The following is a 9,327-nucleotide window of genomic DNA, read 5'->3' on the forward strand; positions in this document are numbered from 1 at the left end:
CTAGTTTGTTAAAAATTGTGGTAGTTTTATGGTTAATAGGTACTTATGAAATATATCACTACATATTATAAAACAAAGTCCCCCGCCGCGTCTGTCTGTTTGTGGGTTTGTTTGTATGTTCGCGATAAACTTAAAAACTACTGGACGGATTTTCATGTGGTTTTCACCTATCAAAAGAGTGATTCTTGAGGAAGGTTTAGGTGTATAATTTGCTAACCCGTGCGAAGCCGGGGCGGGTCGCTAGTGATTTTTTTTTTTAATAGCCTGTTGTGGTGTCCCACTGCTGGGCAAAGGCCTCTCCCCCTGATTTCCATGACTCCCGTTGTAGTGCCTTCTCCTGCCAGCCACTGATGAAGGCGTCCAAGTCATCCCGCCATCTCCGTCTGGGCCTGCCACGTCCGCGCTTCTTTTGCGGCATCCACTTGGTGGCTATACTAGCCTACCTATCCGGATGCATGCGGCAGACGTGACCCGCCCAGTCCCACTTCAGCCTGGCGGTCTTCTCCCCCACGTCAGCTATGCGAGTTTTGGAGCTAGTGATTATTATACTTAAAATTATATCAAGTAGCAAGGAGGAGGTCTAAACAATCTAACAATAAAAAAGAGCTACATTAGAACAAGTTTCATAAAAGCAGCAAATTAAGTTAGGTACTTTATGTTCTTAGTTTGATCCTAAAATTATCTTTCTCCTAAAAGTTCTTTCTCCTAAACCTCCAGAATTGCACTCCAATTAAATATTACTACTTATTTATTTATAAAGGAAGTGATGAATACATAAATATGTATATACATTAAATATTTTTGTCGCCGTTGGAGTTAATGGAATAGTCGACGCTGAAAATATGCTAGTACCTAACCTCATTTGAAGTAAGACATTGTAACACCTCATTTTAGAAAATGAGGTACTCATACAAACTCATTTTAAATTGATGTCCTACCCATCACTATATTATAATCCGTTTGTTTCATTCTATTTTTCGATGAGGTAAATTGTAGCTCTCACATCGTACCACAAAATTGGTCGGACACAGGAACCTGCCAATACAGGATTTGGCCGACCACTTTTTTTTTACTGTCCTCAAAGGCAGCTATCGTACCATATAAGTTTCATACGATTTTTAGATAAAAAATTTTTGATGATTTTTTTTATAAATTTGGTCGGACGGCAAAAACTGCCAGGTTAAGGTGAGGCCGACCAAGACATACGTCAACAGGCTTATTTTAGCTATTATAATCCGTTTGTTTCATTCTATTTTTCGATGAGGTAAATTGTAGCTCTCACGTGGTACCACAAAATTGGTCGGACACAGGAACCTGCGAACACAGGATTTAGCCGACCACTTTATTTTTACTGTCCTCAAAGGCAGCTAACGTACTATATAAGTTTCATACGATTTTTCGATAAATTTTTAAGATGATTTTTTTATAAATTTGGTCGGACTGCAAAAACTGCCAGGTTAAGGTGAGGCCAACTAAGACATACGTCAACAGGCTTATTTTAGCTATTATAATCCGTTTGTTTCATTCTATTTTTCGATGAGGTAAATTGTAGCTCTCACGTGACCCAATAAATCTGGTCGGACTGCAAAAACTGCCAGGCTAAGGTGAGGCCGACCACTTTTTATTTACTGTCCTCAAGGTCAGGTATCCTACCATACAAGTTTCTTTCTATTTTTCGATGAGGTTTTTTTTGATGAATTTTTGTCCAACGTTTTTGCCATTTGTACAAAATCGGCCAGGTTAAGCCCAGGCCGACCAAGTGCGTTGGAAGCTACTAAATGTCAGGTACCTCTACAGGGTAGGTAATATATTCTATTTTTTGATGAGGTTTGTTTCATGCAGCCGGCCACCGGACTAATCGAACATCGTTCGTGGTAGGCCCTCAGCTTTCCTAGTATTGCTATATTTAGGACACTCCAGTCTCGAGAAACTTGAAGCGAAAGTTTATTTGGGTCATGCATATATAGACAGAAAAACAATAGTATGTACCTACAGTCACCACACGGGATTGTTATACCATTTAGGGTCCTAGCTAATTATATTATTATATAATTCTATAGCGTACGTATTCAACAACCAATTTAGCTAGGACTCTAAATGGCACAACAATCGCGGAGCGTGAATACATTGTGCAACGAGGGGGGTAAGTGAATTTTTTGAAACGAGGTTGGTAATTAATGACGGCCGCAGGCTGGTAGTAGTTTTCATTGCTATACCTATATTATTATACAAAGAAAATAGAGCGTATAGGAACTTTGTAAAATGCGTTGTACAGTTTATATCTACAAAGGTATTTATAGGTACACATTATTTAAATGGATGTATTTACTGTATTGGTCACTAAGATTGGTGACTGCACATTCACAATAGGGATGTATCCTCTGCTTAAAATAAATTATTTCACACCGCGCACGAAATAAAGCACCAGATAATTATTAAAAACTTAGGTGCAGTTATTTTTAAACACAATTTCTATTTAATAGATCTGATTGAAATATAAAAAGTAGGTGAGTTGACCGTGACGTCACTATACTCGTTTTCATATAAATTCCATATTAGCAAAAACAGCACACCTCTAATGAATTTTTTTTGTAATACAAAAATTGTCTCACCATCACAACTATTTCCCCATAACACGAGACCTTGCGCTCCGCACTGTCTCCAACGCGCCGACATACTCATCCTACGATACGATTTATCCATACATTCCGAGGATTTTAACTTTTGAGTAGGGTTGCAATCCGGTCCGGCGGATCCGGTAATCCGTCCGGATATGGCAATTTTTAGGAGCTACCGGATCCGGTGATTTTAGCCGGATAAATTAAAAATACGCCTACACACAGCACGCGCTGTGCGTTTCACACCTTTTAGATGAGGTAAAGGCGACGGATGGAAGGTATGAAGTTGAACAGAACTAAAAACGAATGATAACATAGAATTTAATAGGATAAAAATATATTTATTATGACGATGACTGAGAAAAAATGAAGATTTTCTCTTCTTTCATGTTGGTGGCACGATATATGACGTTTTCATAAATATTGCAATAGAAGGAAAAAATTAAAGGATCATACAACTACTATCTATAAAATAAAACTACTTTCTCGGATAACAAAATGAGAGCAAGATAATATTGGAGCACATTTAATGTAATTAATATTTCATTCAATGAACAGTTACGAAAACTTGTCCTTACAAGGAGTTCCAATACAATGCCCACCCCACATCCCATCATCAAGCTTTGGCATCTAATCAAACTAACGTAAAATATTGTAAACGTGATTGTAAACGGAGATTGACATTATAATATAACACTTTATCTACAAATAAGTTTTATTTTATTGTTAAAAAGTTATTTATGAACTTCAAATCATTGATTTAGGAATACATTTGAAAAAATATTCTTTAATAATTCTCGTAATATTACGCAAAAAACTAGAAAAGTATGTCATTTAATTAATTGTAATATCCCTATAGGAATAGAAAACAAAGACATCCAAAAACAAGATGGGTAGATGAAATCCGCTTAACCTTGGGGCCCTACTGGTCCAGAGTTGCAGAAGATAGAGTACAGTGGAGAAGGTTGGAGGAGGCCTATGCCAAGAGGCACACCGAACATTTTGTACGGTTTGTACGGTTTGTGCGGGACATTTTGTAGTAAAAAAAAAGATATTATCATTTTAAAAACTTTTGAACCCGAGGATCGGAAATAAAAGGCTATTTAGATAGATAGCAATCCGGATCCTGTCCGGCCGGATCGAAAATCAATCCGGTCTGCAATCCCTACTTTTGAGCCACCGTTTAGTAAAAAGGCTAATTCCTATTTAGCAGTTGAGTCAAGTGACTGTGACGTGTGACTTGTTACGTTGGTTTAATTTTAGTTGACAAGAAATATGAGTCAAACACCAAACTGATGCCAGCGAAGATTAACAGAACATATAGCCAGTACCATCTATGAATTAAAGGAGTCGGATCTGTAAAACGGCTACTTTTCAGTAGAAACCTTCATAGTTTTCCAAACCGATAAATGTATGAAATATAATGTTTTGTTAATTGAAAATATACCGGATGTGGCCTGTAATATGAGCAAAAAATTAAACCGTAGGCTGTACTCCTCATACTGACCAACATTTGTTCAGCAACTTTTAAAAATAACTTGTGGTTTGATTTTTAATACACTTTGAAGTTTATTCTAAGACGCAATGTATTGCGAATTTTAGTTATGTCTAAGGCGTGACAAGCAACTTCAATCACAATGATAATGGCGCGGCGATGGCGTCCATTGAAGATAATATTTACTTTGTATGAAAAATAGGGACTATAAGGGAGTCTATATACTTCATAATTTTTAAAAGTTGTTGAACAAAAGTGTCACAGTTTGAGGAATACAATCTATGTTTTAATTACTTGCTCGTGTTGCAGGCCACACCCGGTATTGTTTTGTTAATAAAAATAAGTTTTAGGCAAAAATTCCATTTTCAGTACAAGATTTTATCGCTGATAGTACTTTTCTTTCTGCAGATAACCAATACTCATCAAGACAATTCTAAAAACCCCTAACACAATTAGGTTGCGTTGTTTTATCACAGAGTTCTTATGGCCACCTCCTGTCTTCATCAACAGGTAAGCTAGATAGTACCATAATATTGCATTATAGTATTGACTTACATAATGTAGGCAAATTTTCAGCTTCATTGGAAGTCGGAAAATGGGTCAAATTTAGCTTACAAGATTTGACATGTACAAACTTAGTTACATACTGGTTACACAAATACATTGTAAGTTAAATAAAAGCTTGTAAATAATATAGTTGTGAAACTTGGCACTACCCTCTGTGTGAAATTTGCCACCGCTACTCCGGACAGTACTTGTCATACAACATGCTATGATGATGATGTAGTTTCTAGTTATTCATTGATAACTAGTATTAAAGAAGAAGAGTATAAAGAAAATTATGTATGGTATATTGGCATGTGATAATATGTAGGATAACCACAATGGAAAAACCATGATATGCCTTTAAAAAGTAAAAAAAAGTAAGTGATAAAACATAAACTTATCTTTTATATCATAAACTTTGGGTAACCTATATAGGCCAAGCAATAAGAAGGTATAGAGGGAAATGCTAGGAACACAATTTTTGACTCCGTAACTTTGGAGGAGGAGGAGGTGAACATATCAAAAGTAGTCCCGGTGCTGGGGGGCAGAGGGGGGAAAGAAGGTCTCATTTTTCGGTTTTTCACTTATATCTTGGAAACTTTGCGTCTTAGCGACATGACTACTAAGACAAACCAAAAGCTGATAAAATTTGTTACTTACAAGTTTTATTCAGTCAAGTTTGTTGATATCTTGAATAGTTTTTGAGATATCCGCTCTTGAAAGTTTATTAAGGGCTTTCAATTTTATCTTGATATCTACATTAGTGAAGCTGCTAGGCCTTGTTTGGTATCATTTTGGTATAAATCGGGGGTGCTGAATTCATTTTTGGTATCACATTGACACCATTCCTAAGAATAAAACATATAAACTTTAAACAAACGCCTTTTTTTTAAACTCCTCGTCACGCTTAAACCGCTCAACCGATTTAATTTAAATTTGGTATACAGATATTTCGAGTCCCAAGACAGGATATACGATACTTTTTATCTCAATAATCATCCTTTAAAGGAGTATGGGGGGAATTCATATTCGTCGATGAAACTGAATTCCTGAGGTTAATACTGCTTAAGGTAAGGTTTGAAGTCATGTTTGGTATCATTTTCAACTAAATCACAGATGTATACCATCCTAAATTTCATCTAAACCGGTTCAGCGGTTATTGATTCCCCATACTAAATTCCACCTCACTTTTCACACCCTCAAAAGATGATTTTGGTTATAAAAACTATCCTATGTCCTGTGTCGAGACTGAAACTATTTCTATACCAAATTCCAACGAAATTGGTTCAACGGTTTAAGCGTGAAGAGGGATTTAAAAAATATACATTTTTAAAAATTTTGGCTTTACTTCGGAATAATGTCAACGTGATACCATAAATGAATTCAGCACCCCCGATTTATACGAAAATTATACCAAACATGGCCTAACAGCTTCACAGATGTAGATATCAAGATAAAATCAAAATCCCTAAATAAACTTTCAAGAGCGGGTATCTCAAAAACTATTCAAGATATCGAAAAAATTGACTCTCTTTCTCTCTTCTTCCTAGCCTTAGTCCCATCATTTGGGGTCGGCTCTCCTAGTAATTCTTCACCAGGACTGTCTGTCCCGGGTGGTCAGGGCTGGTATTTTTGATTTATTTAAGTCCCTATTTATAGTGACCATCCATGTTTGTCGGGGTCTTCCTCGCCTCGTCGATGGCGGTGGGTAAATGTGCAGCACTTTCTGTGTCATGTGGTCAGGTGGTCGCCGCTTGACGTGGCCATACTATCTGAATCGGGTTTCTTCCAGTTTGTCAGGGATAGGTTTTACTCTGAAACTGCCTCGTATGTGTAAGTTTCGTACGCGATCCAGTAATGTCACACCACCTGCCCCACGCAACATTCTCATTTCTGCAGTGTGCAGCTTATTTTCCTGTTGTTTCTTTAAAGGCCAACACTCCGCCCCATATAACATAGCTGGACGCACTGCAGCCTTGTACACTTTACCCTTGATGTGCACAGCATTCTATTGTCACACAGCACTCCCGACAGCTCCTTCCACTTCATCCATCCTGTGTTTATTCGTTGGGTTATGTCAGCATCTATAGATCCATTGCTGCTAATAACTCAGCCAAGATATTTGAAGCTGTTTACCTTTTTTAGTGGGGTGTGCTGTAGTTTAATGGTGTCAAGACTACTAACGCCGCTAAAGGGGTCATCCATTAATTACATCACACGTTTAGGGGGATGGAGGGGGTCAAGAAAATGTGACATGGGGGAGTGGGTAGACACAAACTTTGTGACGTCACTTTAACTTTGTCAGTAACCGAAAATTTATTTAAATTATTTTATTCGCTGTACATTTAAATAACAAGTTTTTAAAACAATAATCGTTTTTATTCGTTTAATTTTCTTTCCTAAGCAGTTTTGGGTTATAAAATTACTAATATTTATATCGTCAAAAATATTTTGATAAAATATTAATAATACTAAAGGTAATTTCGTAGAAAAAATGTGACATCACACTATGGGGGAGGGGTTTGCCAAATGTGGCCAAGTGTGACAACGAGGGGGGGAGGGGTCAAAAAACCTAGAAATTCGTGTGACGTTTAATGGATGACCCCAAAGTTACAGTGAAGGTATTCGGTATTTGGTCTACTGATACGTAGCCCAGCTGATTTCAGTGCTGTCCTCCAATTTTCTAGAATTACTTCTAGGTTGTTTGCGTTTTCGCTGATCAAAACGATGTCGTCTGCATATAGTAGGTTCCACGGCGGTGCTTGCTGCAAGCTGGCTGTTAGATGGTTTATAACCAGGTTTAACAAGAAGGGATTCAATACTGAGCCTTGATGAACGCTGACCTGGACTTCAAATTCTTCGCTCGTTCCAGCTGCGCAGCGCACTTTTGTTTTGACGTTTAAGTACATGTCTCTCACAACATTCACGTAATGCTCTGGTATGTTGTGCGCTTGCATGACTTGCCAAATCAACTTTTTTTTTTATTATGTATGGGCTTACTCTTGGCCACAGACTAGCCGAGGCGTAGACGTGGCCTACGATGGAGCGAGCTCGCCCAGAAGGTGCCTGTTCACTCTTGATTTAAAGGTTCACTTCCGTGGACCTCAGTCGAACGCCTTTTCCAGATAGATGAAAACCATATGTAGGTCAGTCTTGTTGTCCCTATACTGTTCCATTAAAATTCTGACTGTGTGGATGGCGTCGGTAGTCGATTTACCTGCGACGAAGCGGCACTGGTTTTCTGTTACTTCTGCCAGTTGTAATCGAAAAACTTGACTGGATAAAACTTGCAACTAATTTTATCAGCTTTCGGTTTGTCTTAGTAGTCATATCGCTAAGACGCAAAGTTTCCAAGATATCAATGAAAAACCGAAAAATTCGATCCTCTTGCCGCTCTCTTCCCCCAGCACCGGGGCTACAGCCAGAGACTTTTGATATGTTCAACTCCTAACTAGTCCAAACAAAGTTACAGAGTCAAAAATTGTGTTCCTAGCATTTCCCTCTACAACGTTTTTTGAGCATTCATTTCCTGACCTAATAAGTTAATGTTAAAGACAACAACTTACAAGTTTAATGACTGCTCAGGTTAATAGTGTATTTAGAGTAGGCATTCAATGTAATAATTCAAAAGATATAATCGGGAACGTTTCCCTTTTAAATCAATCGAGTGTACTAGTAGGTCAATTCAGCCACTCCTAATTTCACTTCAAAGTATGCGACAAACGCCAGGCATTAGAATTAAACTACACTTTATTTAAACTATATTCGTAATTAGAACAACCAAAATGCGAGGCCAAAGTGTTACACATACACCGAGAGGTGAACGCACGAAGTGTAAATTTAGAAAAATACACCTACTTAAAAACCCACAGTTGACTCAATTCTACACTAACAGTTCACTTCTTCAGTTTCAACAATATAATACTCACAAAATGGTAACTACCGCGTAATTAGAGCCAGTAAATAAACAAAGAAAAATACACAATTAAAAACATAATTAAAAATATTTTTACCTATAAATTAGGAACTCGGTATGAATCCTATGCGGGCGTTGACACAACACAATCAAGTTTATAAACTATTATTTATTTAACAGTCTTTATTGATATTGGTGCACTTTGTAACGTTTAAACACTGATTAATATATCAGATATCACTCACCTGTATTTCACTAGAAATTAAAAACACTTCCGTGACTTTGATTTCGTTTCGTCCAAAGAGAATATAATCCCTACGTTTTAAGAGACGAAATTTCCATACTAGCGACTTGATCAGTCTGTGTATGTTTAGTTCTCTAATCATTACCAACATGTATGACAAAGAACTGTCAAAGAACAATAGTATCAACATAACAGACTTTAATTAGTGTAGTATGCTACACGCTTGCGTATTTTATCAATATCGATAAATTGGGGAGGGTTGAAACATGGGCCAACAAATTTCGTACTCGAGTAATCGAGTTTCGTAATCGAGTCCATACTTAAATGGTATGATATATATAGTGTTCTTTGAGTGGTCTAATACATGGTTGGACTTAAATGTGAACACGATATTAATTATTTGTTAAAATATAAATATGTAAAATGTATTTTTTAAATATTTTAATATAATTAATTTAAAATACATCCCGAAGGTTCGACGGTCCTCAGGTAACAGAGGAAAATGTGT

The 9,327-nt window shown here is 37.0% G+C and overlaps 1 protein-coding gene across 6 annotated transcripts in view; it reads right to left on the reverse strand.

Annotated features, from left to right (window-relative positions):
- The window catches only part of LOC134678720 (F-actin-monooxygenase Mical-like), a 198,146-nt gene extending 189,273 nt beyond the window's left edge, over nucleotides 1-8,873 (reverse strand). For 5 of the 6 annotated variants that reach the window (XM_063537386.1, XM_063537385.1, XM_063537383.1 and 2 more), the window contains exon 1: nucleotides 8,673-8,803. The gene's annotated coding sequence lies outside the window, so the exon portion shown is untranslated. The other variant, XM_063537382.1, reaches the window with a different exon arrangement.
- Nucleotides 8,874-9,327: the final 454 nt, after the last annotated feature.

The sequence above is a fragment of the Cydia fagiglandana genome, chromosome Z (genome assembly GCF_963556715.1).
Source record: "Cydia fagiglandana chromosome Z, ilCydFagi1.1, whole genome shotgun sequence".
Lineage (NCBI taxonomy): Eukaryota > Metazoa > Arthropoda > Insecta > Lepidoptera > Tortricidae > Cydia > Cydia fagiglandana.